This window comes from Lactuca sativa, chromosome 5 (genome assembly GCF_002870075.4).
Source record: "Lactuca sativa cultivar Salinas chromosome 5, Lsat_Salinas_v11, whole genome shotgun sequence".
In the NCBI taxonomy this organism is placed as follows: Eukaryota; Viridiplantae; Streptophyta; class Magnoliopsida; order Asterales; family Asteraceae; genus Lactuca; species Lactuca sativa.
In genome coordinates, this window is record NC_056627.2 from 258,852,476 (window position 1) to 258,871,937 (window position 19,462).

The following is a 19,462-nucleotide window of genomic DNA, read 5'->3' on the forward strand; positions in this document are numbered from 1 at the left end:
TATAAAACTTAAATGGGTTTTATGTCGATTTTAAAATCACTTTTTATCTCAATAAGTACAGATATTACTGTACACTTTCGGTTTTGGTATTTATGACTACACATCATTTGAAACCACATTTATAACTTTAAGTATGGACAATACTTGTTATTTTCTCGGTCCTGAGATTTAGGACTACATATACATAAAGTATTAACAAACATAAGAATTTACGGGAATTTCATTTAATTCAAGCGCGTTTATGTCAATTTAAACACATATCATTTTCTATTAGTAAGAGAGGTTACTTATACATTTTGGTCTTCGGTTATAAGACTACATTACATAACTTTTATAAAGAAAACATCGGATTTTCTGGATACATATTCTATCGCTTTTACAAGGAAAATGGTTTACTTCTCCAACAAAATCTCTTATGAACTCACCAACCTTTGTGTGACACTTTTCAAAACTACTTGTATTCTCAGGAATTCAGTGAAAACAGGAAATCAACAACGTTTTGAGGATGGGACGATAAATCGTCAAACAGTTCATTTTGTATCATAATGTAATTGATTCGAATCATGTAAACATATACTTTGGTGTAACTTTTTCAATTATATTTATGATGGTTGTATTTACTTTGAGCACTATTATACTCGTTGTTGTGATACTCTACATGAAGTCCTCCACCCTCGGACGTTTCCGCCATCCTTGGTTTGGGGGTGTCACATAATCGGTTGAGTAGCGCCTAGGGATTAATCAGAGATTAATCGGGACCTAGTCGGCATTTTTACAACAGTGCTTTTTTTTATGCAGGTTGCAACATTCTTTCAATGTGCTCATTTTACTCCATGAGCCCTTCTCGCTTCTCATCACTTGAAGAACCTTCGACAACCTTGAGCTTTCTTTTCGCTTGATCTCTTCCTATTAAACGACTCGGCCTTGGAATATCATACGGTTCGTCATAATTGAGGTCAATTTGCATCCGAAGATTGAATATGAGAGTTTTCAGATGTTTTAGTTATTTTTGAACTACCTGTGAAGTCTTCTGATTGTGTTGTTTGAGTCATTTTTCTTTGTCCTTCACAACATTAAAAAGTAACATTTTTTAACACTTTCTTCTTTTCCTTATTGAACATTTCTGAGCGTTGGCTAGGATTTGTACATCATTAGCACCACTTGGCCAAGATTGTTTCACGTTGAAGCGGACACTTAATATTGCCATAATTATACATATATATTTTCATTATTTCAATATATTTTAAGTTATAATTTGGTTAATTAGATATATATTTGGTACTTATTGAGTTAAATTACATTTTGCAGCCAAGAATGACACTCTTTGAGAAAAATGATTGCAAATGAAAAAATTTGGAACCTGAAAGGACCGAGCTGAAGCCGAGAGCTTAATGGAGCTTAAAAGGAAGAAAAATCATGCAACAAGACTTCCCACGATGTGGCTTCAGAGTATCAAGTCGCGGTGATAAGAAAGATCTTGATGATATGCAAAAATTAGAGGCCCACGACATGATCCTTGACCATTCATTTCATGAGAATGAAAGTTCCAGAAGATTACAACGCGGATTACAAGTTTCCTTGCTGAAGAAGGATTTCTACTGAACTCACGATGTGAGCACTATAAGCTCATGACGTGAAGAATGTTATTAGGAAACTATATATATATATATATATATATATATATATATATATATATATATTAATTGATAAATGACTTGAGAGATAAGAGAGATATATTCTGAAGGTTTCATCCGATTTCAGAGCCAAAAAAGTGCAAAAACTGTTGGATTAGTGTCTAAGTCCATAACTATTTTGGTATGTACTTGACCCGATGGTGCATGGTCCTTTTGGGTTGCCTTCACCAAAGCAACTTGATAGGATGAATTATGGAGAGAGAGGATTAAATATGATTTATTAATATATTATGAGAATAATACATTAAAGGAGAAATCATATTGTTTAATTAATATTAGTCAAGAATAAATAATAATTAAGTTTGTGGCTAAAAGACATTAATTAAACTTAAGGGACTAGAACTGTCAATTGTGTGATAGTTGAATATTGGGCTAATGGACTCCATATTAAAGGGGTGGACGAATTCTATGGGGAAACCCATTAGAAATCGTCCAAAGGCCTTTAAGAAAGGGGTTCATGGGTTGCTTAGGGCCTAAGCATCCAAATTAGGGTTTCCTTGTTAGATAACCCTAATAGTCTCACTATTTAAGGAACCCTTATGCCCCAAAAACGTGGTGAACTTGTTCTCTAGGGTTTCCACACGTTTTGGGCAGCCTCCTTTTCTTCTCCTCTTCATCCTCTTGCTCTTGGTGTTTGTGAGCCATTAGAGGAGTGACATTTGTGACTCTAAGCTTTCTAAAGTCATTACAAGGAGGATTTGGGATTGTTATTGCTACATAACAATCAAGGTAATATCTTAAACCCATTATTATGTTAATATTGATTATCATATGCTAGAATTAGGGTTTATAGTCTTGGATGAATTGCATATACAATAGAGAAACCTAGATCCAAGCATTAGGGTTTGTATGAGCACATAGGATGTTCTTATCGCTAAAACCCATCAGTGGTATCAGAGCCTAGGTCGTTTTTCTATTGAATAGATGCAAAAAGATCAGAAAAAACGAAAAATTTTTGTTGTCTGCGCCGCCAACTCGGCGAGTCCATTTATGGACTCGGGGAGTAGCCCCGACTCGGTGAGTACATCAGTTGGTCTCGGCGAGTAGGCTGAACTCGGCGAGTCCATCAGTGGACTCGGCGAGTCCAGAGTGCTGTTGACGAGATTTTCGATTTTTTGAGCAGATTTTGTTAAAGATAATTACCAAAACTCGTTTTTGTTGCCTAAAATCGATTTTTTATGTTTGAAATGATTATCCTTATCAAAATTAATGGATTTGTTTAAATATGGATAATATAGGATTATTATTAGATACATATTTGACCTATTTAGTTTGAAAAGTTTCAATTTGCACCCTTAGGTTTTATAATTTAAATTTGAACTTAAAAGTTTTGTTTTTGAAATTTAAATAGTTAAACCCTAATGTTTTGAAAAGGTTTCAAAACTTGCGCTCAAGTTTTGGAATTTAAATTTTTGATTAAAAGTTTAATTTTGATGTATATTTAAATTCTAAACCCTAATGTTTTGAAATGTTTCAAAAACTTGCCCTCAAGTTTCGGAATTTAAAAGTTGATTAAAAGTTTAATTTAGGAATGTTAAATTCTAAAACCCTAGTATTCTTTTGAAAAGTTCAAATCACACATTTATGGTTTTATTAATTAATTAATGTATATAATTAAAAGAGATTTAATAAATCCATATAGTTTTTGGTTTACATTTAATTAAATTAAAGGTATAATTTTTAAATTAGACCAACTAGTATTTTAAAAGTGTAAAGTACACCTTATACTATATATAACATTAAAAGTCTAATATTATATAAGTATGAGTAAAAGTCAGTCTTACCGTTAGTAGGCCTCATTCACGAAGCTGGTCTATAAGGGGTGTTTAAGGAAATTGCCTATAAAATGGCGATTGAATGGGTATCCACTCTTACCCACCGCACTCTTGACTAGTGGAGGGTCGTTAGCCGAACGGGTAGGATAGGACAGAAACCTTCCATTATAAGTATAATGAAGTACAAAAGTAACTAAATGCTTTTACAAAATTCCCAATCTTAGTTACTTTAGGCAAAAGTGAATTAATGCAATTCCATGAAATTACACTTTGTACCCTTGCTAAGACGTTAGTGGAACATGTGTGGTTAACTGGCACACTAAATGGTTCTAAGCAAAGGTAGCAAAGGGTGACTCGATGTTTGTCATAGTTCGGTGGAGCGTGTGTGGTTAACCGACACATCGAATAGGTGATTGTAACATGTGGGGGCACCATGTAAGTTTGCATGGTTATTCACACCCGCTTTGTGATCCTCGGCATCCCAGTCACAAACTAGAGGGGCATATCGAGATTTAAACATGCCATTGAAAAGGTTCAATGAATCTCAAAGAATCTAGGAGTTTTCAATACATTTAAGACTTAATCTATTTTTCGTTTTTCATGGTGGAAAATTAGTGAATCGTCATTCACTTACCTTCAAATGTTCTGCAATTAGGGTTACGACATCCCTCTCCCGAGTTGTGGAATATTGTGTTGGGTCCTAGCCTTAATATCTCATTTGGGTGATTTATTAAGGACTCAATCGATCAACTAACTTGAATTTGTTTTCTCCCGTTTTGTAGATGTCAAAGTTCGACAACTATGGTCTTCCCAAATCCTGTGGAACAAGCATTCCACATGAAGATGATATTCCACGATTCGGTCGAGGAACAAGAAATCATGCTTCACTTCCTCCACCTCCTCCCGTTATTCTCCCTAACCCACAAGATCGTAGAATTGAAAGGTTCAATGTCACTAAAGCTCTATTGGAAATGAAACATGAAGATGGTAAACCCATGTGTGCCCACGTTCTAGGAATGAAATCACACATCGATAGGTTGATAATGTTGGGTGCGTCATTACCGGATAAGTTGGCTGTGAACTGGGTTCTACAGTCACTTCCCGAATCATATAATGAGTTCAAGAGAAAGTATTATATGATGGATCATGACGAAAACCTCATTGACCTAACTTACATGCTCATTGCTGCTGAATCAGAAATGATTTGGCAAAGCAATGGAGCGTATTTGTTGGGAAAGTCAACCAACCATGCTTCCGAGGACGTTCTAGGAGAACCGACCTGCGTTTGCTGCCAAGAGAAAGGGCGTTGGATACAAGTCTGCCCTAAGAGCCTGAAGAGTCCAGAAGATGGGAGAGTCAAAGAGTATGGCTGTGCCTCAGGTAAAATCCACTATCTAACTCCATTAAGTTCCTTTTCATTGATTCTTAATACATAATGTGATAAGATTGCATTTGAATGTTTTGCAGGATCAGTGAAAAGAGAGGAAGCTTGATGAGAAAGCAAGATGAGTCTAATCACGAAGAAATGGATCTCGATCGCATGGATTCGAAGATTACATTTGAGCTTAGAAAGTTATGATAGAGTTGTTAGGAATATTTGATTACATAGTTTTTTTAGTTGATTTTGCATTGTAAGGACAAATGTTTTCCGCTGCTTTTATGAATAAAATAAATTTTGATTTGACTCATTTATTTATTTATTTATTTCCTTGCAATGAAATCGTTATGAAAAATTGATGTTTGCATATTTCTACAACGAATGGATGTGATTCTTAATTATGATAATTGTGGAAATGTCGAGAATTTACCAAATAGGGAGAGTTTCTCATCGCCCAAGTTTCAATTGGACAGAAACTTGGAATCACGCAACTTGGTTGCATGATGAATGAGAAATTTCATATTTGGAAATTAGACTAATTCGTTGACAAGTGTCAAGTGAAGGACTAGGAGATCGAGTACACAAAGTTGTGTGTTGATCAAGTCCACCACAAGAGTAACAAGACATTCGTCATGGTTTACTAAAGGTTTAGTAAATATGATTATACTTACAAGATTAAGTGTAATTCTGAATTGATTGAAAAAAGTTTAAATCAATGGCAGAACGAATAAGAAGAATCAAGTAGGCAGAAAGATAAAAGTTTCTCTATTCTAAGAAGAAGGGAGAGTACCTTTTATTATGTTTTATGATAGGTCTTAATGATTAAGAACCATATCACAATTGATCCTCTAAGTGAGTCTTAGTACAATTGTATGTCTGAGAAGAGGAATCAAGAATGGAAGAAATGGTTAAATCAAAAAGGTCAATCATACTTCGTTCCAAACCAAGTCTTAGAGTTAAGATTGTGACATTGAGTGACAAGTCTTAAGAAGGTTTATAACATTCATCAAATGTGGAAAGTTGTGATGTCTTGGATAAGACAAAGACCAACTAGGACCAATTTTATGAAGTGTTTTGTCTTGATAAAAGCTACACTAACTCTTGAATATTTGTTTGTCGAGAAATGTTTATTGACAAGAGAATCTTATATGTCAAGGAGTCAATGGGAGTCTTAATGGTCTTGAAAGGTTTCAAGAACAAATCAAGAATAAACCTTATCAATCATCACTAGCACACGACTTGAGGTTTATAACCTATCGTGTTGACGTTATTTTGTTTCTGTGCCATTTTATTTTGTTTCTGTGCCATTCCAATTAAGTTAATTATGCATATGAGTTCTATAAGTTCTCATTTGAAAGCATAAAAGGCAAGGACCTTGGTCAATGAAAATTACATTGATAGGAAAGGGTGAGCTGCTTAACTGCTTGGAAGACATGGTGGGCACTCGTGTTACCATAAGGCAAGAAATCAAGATTAAGAGTTCGGTCCATATGAGTTTGGATTTGTCGCAAACTTTGGTTTTGACAAATTCGCATGGATAGGAACACATACACATTAAAATCTAAGTGTCATAAGATTCCCTGCTTCATGAAAATGACTGTGAGGAAATGCTTTCACTAAGAGAGATTTTAAGAAGATAGTGATTGTGAAAATTGGATTCTCGAATTTGATTATGGTTACAGTATATATCCCTTTCCATAATTCGAATTGTGAGATTTAGCAATTAGTCTAAATTGTTTAGACACACATATGAGCTATCTAAGGCAAAGGTGTATAAGCTTAGATAAAGGATTATCAAAGCATTAGGTATTAGAAATATGAACTTAAGAAATTCAATAGGTATTGCTTTTCTGAAAGTTAAGCTGTTTCTGAATATACATGTCAAAGCTAGTGGGAGCATAAGTGTTATGTTTATAATAATCATCGTGATAGTAGGAGCATAAATGTTATGCTTGTATGATTATTAAGGCAAATATTGCAAGTTAGCAATATTAATTATAGAAAACAAGAGTTATACTTTACAAAGTCGTAAGGATTGAATAGTTGTTTTGCTATAATTAAGGGAGAGAATATTATGCTTCATTTCAAAACTAAAGGCTTAGGTTATGGAATGTTAATAAATTTAGTCAAGGATACATAGTGAGTTCTTAAATTTCGATTATGATTACGGCATTCCTCTTCATAATTCGAATCATAAGAACGTGACTCGTAAGATATTATGGCAGAAGATTGATAAAGTATCAAATCTTTATGTAAGACATTATGCATCATGTTCCATACGCTTCGGGTATAGGATAGATTGCAAATTCTATAATATTTGACCATTATAAAATTTTCCAAATGTCTAGCGCATTTAGAGGGAAAAGGACAAGAATCGGTTTTGACTAGGATAATTAAACAACTATCAAAGGACAATCCAAAGTTCGCCGAGGATTGGTCGCTTGTGAGTAGTTGGAAGTATAGTATTGAATGGAACATATCGACATTATTATGAATAGAAAAGATTCTATTAAGAATGAGTTGTCATATGAAAACTATGGAAATGTTTCCATATTGGGAGTTAGATATTGAGAATCTATGTCTAGATTAGAAACTATTATGCAAAAAGATGTTCAAAGGAATGTACCTTGAGTGAGAGACATCACATCTATGGAATTGTCTTGTAACAATCTCCGATAGAGGACTTTGTAATTTCATTGGCAGTAGTCATTGTGACCTTAGTGCAGTGACATTACAAAAGGATCATTGCGTAAAATGTTAGAATCTAACATATTCTATAAGTGGCAAGAATTTGATATTCTTTCACTTGTGGAAAGGATTAGGAGTTGTGAAATGAGGATGATTGGAAATGTGATCTATTTCACAAAGTAAGAACCATAGGTAAACATTGTGTGCATGCGAAGAGCATGGGACAAGTGTGGTAATAATTCAAGTAAGAAGTTGATTACCCGAAACAACAAATAATGAGTAATCGATATGGTGATAAATAAAAGGTATTTTATTTATACTCAAAGGTTTGAGGCCAAATGGGATTAGTATTATTCTTGTGTTTCACTTTGCATGTTTTGACTTCCTGAATAATTTAATTGGTTCAGAACAGTCAAATTATTCGAACAGGCCACAGTCGTTCATATGTTGGAAGTAAATATGAATGAAGACTGTCGTGAATTGGTGTGTGGATTGTCTAAAGTGTATTAGACATAAGCAATTGTTTGCTGCAACGTTCATGAGTGCTTATGAATATGATTTGAGCATTGGATTAAACCCACACTCACTTGGATCACTTCATGGATTAGTATCACGAGTGATTGGTGAGACGATAACATCTTATATTCTTGAAACCGAGATGTGTGAGTTGTATCTTGCGAGTCGATTGCACATTGATAATATGTAAACGCACCAGTAACTTGGTGTTAAAAAACATATTGTTGTGTGTGATTCGGTGAGTGAGTGCAAGCGAGCATTGAGTCAAAGTTTATCAGTTCCTTTTATCCAAAGTAGGATACAAGCGTGTGGGCCCCTCGATGATTTAGTGACGACACCTAAGCGCTTGGCCAAGCCGAGACTAAATTGATGTGTTCAATTGTAGTCTGTTGCCAGTCGTCATAAATCTGAATTCGGGAAACAGCACATAGACAGAGAGAATGATTTAGATCCATGTCTCAGTCTATATGATATCTAGAATGGAGGAATATATGATCCCTTATCTAAAGGACACACGTATCTGATAAGATCAGAGTTGACAGCGGCTTTAGAAAGCTACGATTGCAGATCAGGATCTGAAGTCATACGCGGAATAGTTATTAGACTTATCCAAGTGGGAGACTGTTGGATTAGTGTCTAAGTCCATAACTATTTTGGTATGTACTTGACCCGATGGTGCATGGTCCTTTTAGGTTGCCTTCACCAAAGCAACTTGATAGGATGAATTATGGAGAGAGAGGATTAAATATTATTTATTAATATATTATGAGAATAATATATTAAAGGAGAAATCATATTGTTTAATTAATATTAGTCAAGAATAAATAAGAATTAAGTTCGTGGCTAAAAGACATTAATTAAACTTAAGGGACTAGAACTGTCAATTGTGTGATAGTTGAATATTGGGCTAATGGACTCCATATTAAAGGGGTGGACGAATTCTATGGGGAAACCCATTATAAATCGTCCAAAGGCCTTTAAGAAAGGGGTTCATGGGTTGCTTAGGGCCTAAGCATCAAAATTAGGGTTTCCTTGTTAGATAACCCTAATAGCCTCACTATTTAAGGAACCCTTATGCCCCAAAAACGTGGTGAACTTGTTCTCTAGGGTTTCCACACGTTTTGGGCAGCCTCCTTTTCTTCTCCTCTTCATCCTCTTGCTCTTGGTCTTTGTGAGCCATTAGAGGAGTGACATTTGTGACTCTAAGCTTTCTAAAGTCATTACAAGGAGGATTTGGGATTGTTATTGCTACATAACAATCAAGGTAATATCTTAAACCCATTATTATGTTAATATTGATTATCATATGCTAGAATTAGGGTTTATAGTCTTGGATGAATTGCATATACAATAGAGAAATCTAGATCCAAACATTAGGGTTTGTATGAGCACATAAGATGTTCTTATGGCTAAAACCCATCAAAAACAACCATTTGGAAGATAAGAAGATTGAAGATTACACATTACATTCGGTATGCATTAGATTAATCATGTCTAATTCTTATGTGTTTTGTGTTTATTTTCTGGCTTTCTGCCATGAGTAGGTAAATCGTTAAGCTTTCGTTTAATGTAGATGAACCCTGATACTATATGTTAGTTTCTTGTTTTTCATGGAATTTACGAAGTTGGTTTAAGTTTGTGTTTGATTTATCTTTAGCTAGCATATTAAAGTTCTAATATTTATTGTTTTGATTCAAGTTAAGTGTAGTTGAATGGCCATTTTGATTACATGAACTTGATTATCTAGTAGCTTATGATCATTAAATTGTTAGAGCTAGGATTTGCCTAATCTTAGATTAGGTAATAACTTTATCCATGTTAAGACTATAATTTGATCATAATTGTGTTTTGTCATTTGTCTTGATAAAAGATAATAATCTTAGATATTTCTCAAATAGCTCAATTATATTTAATAATCAATTATGTGTTTACCTGTGTATGATCATTATATATTAGTTCATGAATTGGTGAAAACGTTAGGAGATCGGATTAGGACGGCTAATTATATTTATATTGGTAACCAACTGAATAAATACATGTTTAGAAACTAACCATAAGAAAAAAAGGGATTCAAAGTTAAACGAAAATGTCCTCATAATCTTAATAACAGTTGTTATTAGTTAAGTGTTTGCTTAGTTTTGAGTTAATTTAGTAGTTAAGTTAATATGAAATTGCAAAATTAGATAAACCCCCTTTTTAGTTATTGTTTTTAAATTAATCTTTAGTAGTTATTTTATTAGCTAAATATCGTTCATTGTGTTCGATACCCAACTTACTTAACTATACTATAAACGGATTAGGCACACTGTCTACACATGCATTAGTAGATAAGTTAGTTATGTTTATAAATTTATATGTTGATAGGTATATATTTTACACATAAACACCATTGAAATCCATTGCATATCTGCTTGTATTCCTCCATATTGTGCATCATTAGGATTTGTCGGTCCTCCCTTTTTTCTTCTTGTTGGCTTGAGGGTTGAGTGGTCGAGCGTCGAGTTGAGTGGTGTGTGCATCTTTGGATTCGGTTGAATCCGAATCAATAACTTGGAATATATTTTCTTGCAATGTTTCAAACACATAAATCGAGTTGGGAAGTAGGTTGTGATTGTAATTAGGATGAAAATTGGGATTGGGATGAAAATTGAGATGAAGATTAGAATTACGGTTGGTTTGCTCCGTATTTATAATACATAACATTTTCGGGATAATGATACATTTGTGGTGAGTAGATGGGCGCATCAAGTTGATGTCGATACACGGAAGGGGAAAAATTGTTTGATGAAGTGTTTGAAGTTTTTTCATATTTCTAGGGTTATTTGTTGACTTGGAGAAGACATTTTAGAATTTATGAGACATGAGAAGTTTGATGTTGTGAAGTTGATCTGGAATGAGTTGGAAGATATAGAAGTATTTTATAGAGAGTGGATGATATTTTAAAATTTTTGAATTTTATAAACTTTAACGATTAGTTTTTTTAGTAAATGGTTTAGTTTGTATTGAGGTAAAAAAAAAAGTTGAAAAAATTAAATTGGTAGGTTAAATTAGTAAATTTTGGGGAAAATAAAACAAAAAAATCACAAAATAGTCGTTCCTCCCTCTCTCACCTCGACAATGAAAAAGCTTCCCTTTTAAGCTTTCTATTTTATAGAGTTGGCATGAAAACTTTACTATTATGGATGTTATTAGTGTTATGTGCACTGTTTTAAAAACCGGTTTGAACCGGCCGGTCGAACCGGTTGGATCGGGAACCGGAAGAGGAAGCGGTTCAACTATCACCGGTTTACATTGATTTCTGAATCGGTTCATAAACCGGCCGGTTTTTAGAAAAAACCGGTTGAACCGATCAAAATAAACCGATTGAACCGGTTAAACCAAATAAAAATACATGAAAAATAATCATTTACATAATAAACTTTGAAGATTTTTTTTTTCAAATCTATTTAGTTTTCTATAATAAAAACCTATGGTAAATGTTATAAATTCTTTTGATGTGTTTGTATTCATCAAAAACTATATTTCGTTTCGGTATTATATTTTATTTTATTTTTGACGTATATTGATTGATGTAAAACACTAAAACTTATGGTTATGTGTTATTTTAATGTATTTGGATTCATCTACAACTTATTTTTATATATATGTTTAATGTTTGAACTTATAAACATTAAATTCATAATTTCTATATGTACGTATGTGTAGGAAAATAAAAAATAAATAAATAAATAAAAACATGAAAACTATAAAAACCGGTTCATCCGGTGGTCGAACCGGTTAAACCAGTTGAACCAGGAATCGGTCACCATACCGGTTCAATTGAAAAACCGGTTTTTAAAACATTGGTTGTGTGTTATGGAATGATATTTTGTAGAAAGTAAAAACCTGAGAGAGAATTGATAATATTAATAAATGCATTTAAGAATTGAACTCTATTCAATTTAATGTTCTATCAAATAATTATTCTATTTTTACAATCTTATTTTATTTTTACAATCTTAGTATTTCTTATGTTGAATTAGACGTATATCCATATGTTACCTAAGATAAATTGTATGGCTAAAAAACACTTATTTGTCAATAATGTTTTTTAAGTCTCTTAACCATATCTTCATAAGCATTTAGAATGATCATGTTTTTTTTAACCTAAGAAACTTCCATATATAGTTACCATGTGTAACAAATTTCTTTAGGTAGATATATATAAATGGACAAACATCTAACGAATTTGTTATTATACTTCATCTACATACAATAAACAAAATCTATCCTAATAAATGAAAATGACTTTGCCACATGTCATTCCCTCATAATTTATTAGCCACATGTCATTTTGTCATAATTTGAGATATATTTATTTTTCACTTTTCATTACTTTAATTTTCATTTTCAATATATCATTAATTTGGTTTCTATAAATTAAACCTACCATTAATTTTAAATTTCAAATAAATTTACGGTTTAAACCTGTGTACTACACAATAAATACATAATTTTTATTTCTTTATTTTTTACATGTTTTTTTCTCATAATTTTCACTTATTTCAATTTCAAATTCAAATAAAATTTCTATTTAATCGTTCGTACTTAACATTTTGTTTTAATCAACCCGTATAATATACGTGTATCACAACTAGTTTTTGTAAGATAAAAAGCTTATAGAAAACATATGATACTTTTAGAAGATTTTTGTATATTTCGATGAATTTTGTACTCACACACCTATGTCAATTTTTTAATTTTTATTGTAACCATTGCATATAAGATATGACTTTGACGTTATTTTGTTAATATAAAAATACATCATCTGTATATATATATATATATATATATATATATATATATATATATATATATATATATATATATATATATATATATATATATATATATATATATATATATATATATATATATATATATAGTGAGATCAAATGAAAACACCAAAAAAGTTAAGAACGCGAGAACATTTCTGGACAAATCATTCTATAAGGGTATACTAGTAATTACATATTTTAATAAAATTATAAAAAAAAATTAAATTATACTTTCTAAAATCTATGGATTATGTTACCAAAAAAATTTATTATTTTTTCTTTTTTATTAATAAATGGTAAAAATCATTTTTATTAATTTCTTTTTTCAAACAAAAATATTCTGCGATTTTTCCTTCTATCATTTCATTTATATATGATTTCAATCATAGATTAATATAAAACACAATATAATTTTATAATTTCATTAAATTAATTTTTATTATATATTAATAGAGTTGAAAAATCCAAAAAACATATGTATTCATACATGAATAAAGTTATATTCAAAATTTCTATCTTATATAAATATATCAATTCATAAATGAATATACACATCATTATTATATTTACATTCATATAGTTATACAAATGAATAGAATAAGACTGTATTAATAAACTTGTATTAATTTAGTTTTATGTATAAATGAATATACAATTGACAAAATACATAATTAATACTATGCACCGAATCCCATACAATTATAATCATAATCGTATATACTAATCCTATAATCATAAATGAATATACTAAGAATGAATCCAATACATTTAAATGACTATACTAAGAATGAATCCAATACATTTATAATCATAATTAAACAGAACTTAATAGCGTCATTCGGCTTCTCTTTTTCGTAGCATTCTCTCATTCTTTGTACGTTTCCCAATCAAGCTATTGTTTCTGTTTCTGTATCAACATAAAACTCAATATTTATAAATGAATATGATGTGAATATTGTTGTCAAGTTATAGTCATAAATGAATCACTCAACAGATTCAATAACAAATTGAAAAACAAATGAAAAGTCAATAGATGTTGGCATGCTATTACGTGCTGGGCCTTTTTCAAAAAATACAAACTTGACAAACAAATTAAAAACAGATTGAGCTCAAAATATATTAAATTATTATACCATCTGCATTTTTAGAAAACTCAAATGAATGACAAAGTCTAAAATTTTAAGCAATATTAATGATGTAAAATTTAGATTACCAAATTCTTATATCTTAAACATTTAACCTTTAAAAGATATCCAAAAGTTAAACCCATAGATAATCTATTCTTTCAAAATAAAAATACAAAACAACAAAAACCAAAAAATAGGATTCATCTTACCAGATTGAGATTAAGAAATTATTTTTTATGCATTTAACACATTGATTTTGATTCCTCCGAGATCTTCCGATTCGCATGAATATGTTGATACCGCATTTCTAGCATTTGAAAAATGCTTAGAATCGGCATCGTAATTTCCAGCGGCTGTTCTAGGGTTTTTTTTGGTGGGTCTCGATGCATAAAAAACTATTGGTTGTATCGGCTTCTATGATGGCGGGTCGATGGTGTGCCAGGTGATATAGGCATGTAGATGATTGTTGTGTGATGATCTAGAAGGTGGAGACAGTTGTTGGTAAGGTGAGGACTGAGGATGGTGATCCATCTTTTTCTTCCGGGTGGCTGTGGTGCTGGTATTGAGGCATAAGAAACAAGAAGATATGGGTGTAGGTGGGTTTTATATGATTAATAGTGAATGTATTACATAGGGTTTTTGTCAACCGAAAGAAAGAAGAAGGAGGCGGCATATTGACTTATGGAGATCGTAAATTAAGGGCGGAGAGAGATTCGGGACGTATAATACAATCTAAATTAATTTCTACTACTTTTAAGGATATAAATAAATATGCAATTACTTCCTTACCCTTTCCGTGTTTTTCATATTTATATCTTGCTACTATTTTTTTAACCAGCAAATGAAATATATATATATATGTTAATAAAAGGGGCCCCCAGCAAGATGCTAGGAAAAACATACAATGAAAAATTGAACCAGATGTAATGAAAACAAGATGAATTACAACCCAATGAAAGGGTTTAAACACCATTCAGACCATCTAACTGCTTTCGTTTTTCCCCTATATTTCTCCCAAGTGAACATTGTAGAAATAATAAGATCTGCCACTTTAGATGGATGCATCCTTTTGTTGTTAAACACCCGTTCATTCCGTGATTTCCAAATGTTCCAAAGAGCTGCATAACAAATTCCTATCAACCTCCTCCTTTTTTTTCGGACAATTACCCCAATTTGAAGCAAAATCAAGAACACCATGAATTGAGGAAAAGTTTGTCTGCTAAACATTACACCATTTTAAAATCCAATTCCATATCGTTTGAGCATATGAGCATTGAACCAGCACATGGTCTGCTGATTCCTCTTCATTACCGCATTGACAACAGGTTGTATGATTCACATTGACCCCTCTTGTCGCTAGGGCTTCTGTAGTTGGAATCCGACCCTGTTTTGCACGCCAAATAAAAGTATTTACTTTAATCGGGACCTCTTTCACCCATTCAAATCTTCCAATATTTACTGGAATGCAATTGTCCAATTTTTTTCTCAAAGCGTTGACCTGATAGTCTCATGTGGTTGTGAGAGGACATCTCCAATCCGCTCCCCCATTTGTTGATTGATTTTTAAGCACCATCCCAAGAGTAATTCTGCATTTATCCAAATCCTTTTGCGAGCATGCGATATTATTCCAAACCCCGGTCAGAGTTTTTAAAGAAAATATGTGGTCCGGTTTGCCCGCCAGATTATTCATACTTGAAATTGCTTTTGCCCAAACCGACTCAGATTCCGATTTGAACCTCCACCACCATTTAATGATCAAAGCAGTATTGAAAGCCTTTATCGATCCAACTCCTAGACCCCCTTCTGTCTTGTTAGCAATGATTTTATCCCAAGATACCCAATGAATCTTGGACTGACCTTCTGAGCCACCCCACAAGAACCGACGCCTCAACTTTTCTAATTTGTCAATTATGCCTGTAGGTGCAACAAAAAGAGACATGAAGTATGTAGGAAGGTTCCCGAGGACTAACTTTATGAGTGTTAATCTCCCGCCAAAAGATAAAGTCTTCGATTTCCAATGGGTAAGCTTATTTTGAAATCTTTCAATCACCGGTTGCCAATGTTTCTTAAGACGCATATTGGCACCCACTGGTACCCCGAGATAGTTAAATAGAAGAATTGCCGGTTCGCATGTTGTTCAGATTTATTCTCGCGTTCTCAACCTTTTTGGTGTTCTCAATTGAACCTACTCCTATATATATATATATATATATATATATATATATATATATATATATATATATATATATATATATATATATATATATATACACACACACACTATAAAGAACAAAATACTTTAAAAGTTAAAATTTAAATAATAAAAATGATGATTTTTAACGTTTTAAATAATAGTCGATGCTGTTTGATAAGATTTAAGTGCATGGTATATTTGTCTTTTAAAATATATAATATATTACAGATTTATTATTAAAAATTAAATTAGAAAAAAGTTACCAATTTTGTTTACTCAAAATACTGAAGTCAAGATAATTTTCAAATATCAACTAAAATTTAGATTGAGTTTAGTCATTCAATGTATAAAGCTCATTATCAACCTTATATAACATACGATTATTTTGGAATCGTACCCTCACATACCCATTAATTGTATATTTAAAGTTTTTAGATTTTTAACAACAATGACTTTATTCATCATATATCTTCATTTATGGGTGAAAATTTCATCATGTTTTTTAACTAGTTATACTATTTAAATATGAATATTATAAAGTAGCACTTATAAAAAAGGTTGATGTCATAAAAGTCCTTAGTTATTGCAAGAAAATATTCAGTTTTACCCTTTGGGGTCTTTTAGGTTCATTAAAACTAAAAATTCGCGTATTTTTTGCGATTTTACTCTTTTTGCAGGTTCTCGATTAGGTAACCAATTATTGCACATGTGGCACGCCGCGTCAGCGATAATTCGACCCATTCATATGACATGGTGACGAGTGTTAATTGATATCATTTGTTTATTCAAAAAATGGAGCGAATAGGGAGGAATACGGAGAGAACGTGTTTTGAACACCCACCCATTCATATGACATGGTGATGACTGTTAACTGATATCATTTGTTTATTCAAAAAATGGACCGAATAGGAAGGAATACGGAGAGAACGTGTTTTGAACACTCGACCTCACAGAACAAATATAACCGCCTTGCCTTTAGGCAAAACCTTCTTCATGTAATTACTCTTGAATCTTTAAATATATTATATAATACTAATATTATTATCATTATTATTATTATTATTTTTAATGATATATACATATATTTTTATATAAAGTAAGTTTTTTGATGTATAAAATATGTTTTTAATGTATAAAATATGTATTTTTGATGTATACATATGTTTTTAAATATATAAATACTTAAATACGCATTTATACATTTAAATCACATATATATACCTTTAAAATATATTTATGTATTAAAAATTTGTGTTTATATGTATAAATAAAATATTAAAGATAAAAAATACGTTTTTAAAAGTATAAATATATTTGAAAGTATTTACGGTTTATACAATATAAACCATATTAATAGGTACTTTTATATTTATATGTATATTATATTTATTTATGTCCAAGGTTCTAAATAGTTCGTCATGGCTCCGTCATGGCTCCGTCATGGCGCGTCATGACTCCAAGGCTTGTACCTTCCGTAAAACTTTATCAAAATGTCACATTGACTCATATATGTGTATAAAAATGAATAATAGTTGCAAATACATATAAAAATATTAATTATATATATAAAATTGTTGTCTTAAGTCACGTCTTACAAACAACGTGGTTCGGCAAAGCTTAGAAAAACTTAAGACTTGACATTGCCGCCAAGTTATGTTTTGCGTTATTTAGAATATTGTTTATGTCAAATAAATATAAATTTAAACATTTAAAATACAAATAAATATAATTTTTAATGCATTAGTACGTTTTGTAAATGTGTAAATACGATTTTAGAAATATACATATGTTTTCTAATATATAAACACATATTTAAATATATAAATATGTTTTTAAACGTGTAAATACCTTTAAAATATATTATATATTTAAAAACGTATTTTTTTAGCTTTAAAAAGTATTTTCATATTTAAAAACATAAATCTATATTTAATATTAAAAAAATACTTTTGTATTTAAAAACATATGTATACATTAATAAAAATATATGATAAGAATAAACAATAATTTTAATAATCAAAATAATCTAAGTAATATTTAAGTAATAATAACAATAATCAGTGTTGGTTGTTATATTTAAAATGCCAGCATAGAATACACAAAACGTCGTAGCCTAGTGGTTTGAACATATGATAGCTATATGGGTTCGATTCTCATTGGCTTTTTCACTTCTCAACAACCCTTATTTTTAAGAAAATGATTCTCAACGCCACGTCAACCACAAATGCACAATCATTGCTAACGTGGCACAACATATATGCAGGGTAATTGACTTATGACCCAAAAACCGACTAAAAGAACATAAGTGCAAAAATTTAACAAAATCTCCGATTTTAATGAACCTAAAATTAGCCAAAGGATAAAACCAAACATTCTTTGAAAATTTGATGGCTTTTATGTCATTATCCCTATAATAAAATTATATATATAATAATAGTCACCTATACGAGTAAACCATGGTTAGAGGCCGTTAAAAAATTTAGTAAACTTATTTTATATAATAATATAGTTTAAATTATTATATAATTTTGTATGAAACTATAATATGAAACTTTATATGTTATAAATAATGGCAACAAAATAGTTATTTTCAATAAAAAAAATAGGTTGAAGGTTCAAGTCCTAATGATCATAAGCATATTAATTAAGAGCAATTTAGTATATTTGTCCTTATATATTTTCAATCAAACTTACATTTATATCTATATTTATATTTATGTTTATATCATTTCTGGTTAAAGTTAAATTATTTATATTTTATTAGATTAAATTAGAGTTTTTTGTTATTAACTTTCACTATAATAGTATTTCTTGTTTATCTTTGTTGAAATATAGTAAATAAAGTTATAAATAATTTAAACATGATTATAACTATATTAAATCAACATTATATTTAATTTCTTAGTAAATAAAAACTCTAATAAAGTGTATTGATTTAGAAGGTACATTGAATATTATGATGATTTCAAATCAATGTAATAAAAAATAATTGATTTATCTTTAACCATAGTAAACCTTGAAAAAAATGCCTTATTTATAATATTTATATAGATATAGATTTTATAAAAGTTCAATGGAACATTTAAATTAAACTAAAAAACTTTTATTTTTTACCTCAATTATTATCTAAATATTATTAAAAGATAACCTTAATTCTAAACTAAAGAAATCATAACCATTAATTGTATTTTATTAATATGTTTCCACCCTTCGATCGTTTTGATGACATCATCACAAACCTCGTTTCTTTTTTTCATTAGTGGTTACGTTCTC